The 2141-nt window shown below is 27.0% G+C and overlaps 1 long non-coding RNA gene across 1 annotated transcript; it reads left to right on the top strand.

Annotated features, from left to right (window-relative positions):
• Positions 1-91: 91 nt before the first annotated feature.
• On the top strand, positions 92-981 carry LOC108759101 (uncharacterized). The gene is made up of 4 exons (XR_001939985.1): positions 92-191; positions 478-568; positions 672-728; positions 959-981. It is a non-coding gene; the product is annotated as an uncharacterized LOC108759101 (long non-coding RNA).
• The last annotated feature ends 1160 nt before the right edge of the window (positions 982-2141 follow it).

Raw genomic sequence — 2141 nt, 5'->3', positions numbered from 1 at the left:
CCTGCCTCTCACTCTAATCGTCTTTCTACCCCCACCATTGCCATCAGCGGTCCATTCTAGATGTTGATGGTCATTAGTGGTAGAGGTGGGGCTAGCCGTTTTGATACATAGTTGGTTGATACCAAAAACATTCTTTGGTTGATACCACGCTGTACCTAGCAATAAAACAGTGTACCGATTTTAAATTTCTGGTAAGTTGGAAATACGCGCCAAATTAACACGAAAAAATATAAACAATACATATTACATATCTATTTTATGTTGTATTTATCTTAGAATCGGTAAGTTATGTTAGGCTTTCAATTGAGGTTAACCTATAAACACGCACTGAACTCTTAAATTTGGCATTTATGGACTTAATTTCTACGTTTATATAGGTTAGAGCATTGAGTATTGGGCTATTAGTGTGCTAAATAAAATTTCTTTATTACTTTCTTTATTATGTAAAAATGTTATTATTTTATTTGTTATTTATAGATAAATATGGATAACTACTTAATATGTACCGATGATCAAGGTCAACCGATTTTGGATGAAAGTGGAAAAACGATACTTTTTTGCCCGCAAAGTATGTAAAACTGTACATATATATATATATATATATAATTCTATTTTATAATTACTGTAAAATATTAAGATCTTTTGTAATGAAATATAAATTTATATTATAGCAGGTGCTTTAAAAGTTATGGAAGACCCATCAACTTCATGTACAAGTGATATCAACAGTATGTTTATACATAGATATATGTGTACATTATATATATAACTTATAATTTCTCAGAACTTAACATTAACTATTCCAAAGAAAAATACCCAAACTCAGATATGTAAAAGATATTTAAAAGATAAAGTCATACGTACATGTGATACATTGTTTTACTAATTATAATTTAAAAACAAATTACTATAGTATTACAAATTATTATATTATATCTATTCATATTTCATCTTGTAGATGAAACACAAGAAAGTACTGGAAACGATGCTTCACAATCTACAAATAAAAAAATGAAGGAAAAAATGTTAAAAATGCCAAATGAAGTAAATATTGTTATAAATATACGATACAACTCTGTAACTTACTATTTTTCAAAAATCTAGTATAAATATGTCTAACTATTAAATATTTTAATATTTACAGAATTTACTCATGAAATGACAATAAAATTAACTGGAAATTGTGCAAACTAAATTTCATCTTCTTAATGCACGCCAAAAAAAAATATGGATTGATGTTGCAATGAAAATGCAAAATAATAGTTATTTGACTAATTATAATGGAACAAAGTGTGCAGATAAGTGTCATCAGCGTTGGCGAAATTTAGAGAAAATGTATCATGGACATTGCCGTTACATGAAATCTACTAGCACAGGAAAGAAAAAACCTCCTAAATATTTTGACGAAATGCATGATCTTATTGGGGAGAAACATAGTAGTAAACCAGTCAATTTACTGGATTCATTGGATCAATGTAATTCAACTGTAGTTTCTAGTGATTGTAGCAATGAGAAAGAAAATAATGTTGATGATAGTCAGGAATCTAATAAAAAAGACAGTACGTTAGAGAATATTAAAGAAAAGAATGATTTAAAAACTATAAATATTTTTGAGAACGTTAACAAGTCAGTAAGACCAAAGAAAGATAATGTAACTGCAGTTTTAAAAGAGCTACATGAACAAGATATACATATCGAAAATGAACGTTTTGAAAAATTTGAAGCTTTACTTATAGAACAAAATAAATTAAAAAAGAGAACATTAGAACAGCGCGATGAATTTTTAAATGTTATAAAGAATTTTATTTCTTTAGAAGCAAATAGAAATAAGAAATCTTACAAAAGGAGGAAATATTCTTCGGATTCTGATTAATGATAACATGTAATAAAAACCTGGTCAAAATGATACATTTTTGTTATGTATTATACAGTAAGATTCTTTATTTTTTTTTATATGTGGAATATGACATTAGTTTTGCAAAGACTGATTATAACTATAAGCAGGGTTGGGTAGTGCCAAGTTAAAAAGCTAAAAGTTAAGTTAAAAAGTTGAAAAGTTAAATAATTTTAACTTAACTTAGTTACATTTTAGACTCTTAACTTTTTAACTTTATTTAGTTACATTTTATCGATAACTATTA

The sequence above is a fragment of the Trachymyrmex cornetzi genome, unplaced genomic scaffold, assembly GCF_001594075.2.
Source record: "Trachymyrmex cornetzi isolate Tcor2-1 unplaced genomic scaffold, Tcor1.1 scaffold1674, whole genome shotgun sequence".
Taxonomy (NCBI): Eukaryota; Metazoa; Arthropoda; class Insecta; order Hymenoptera; family Formicidae; genus Trachymyrmex; species Trachymyrmex cornetzi.
The sequence above is the reverse complement of the archived record's forward strand: the minus strand, read 5'-3'. Positions and strand labels throughout refer to the sequence as shown.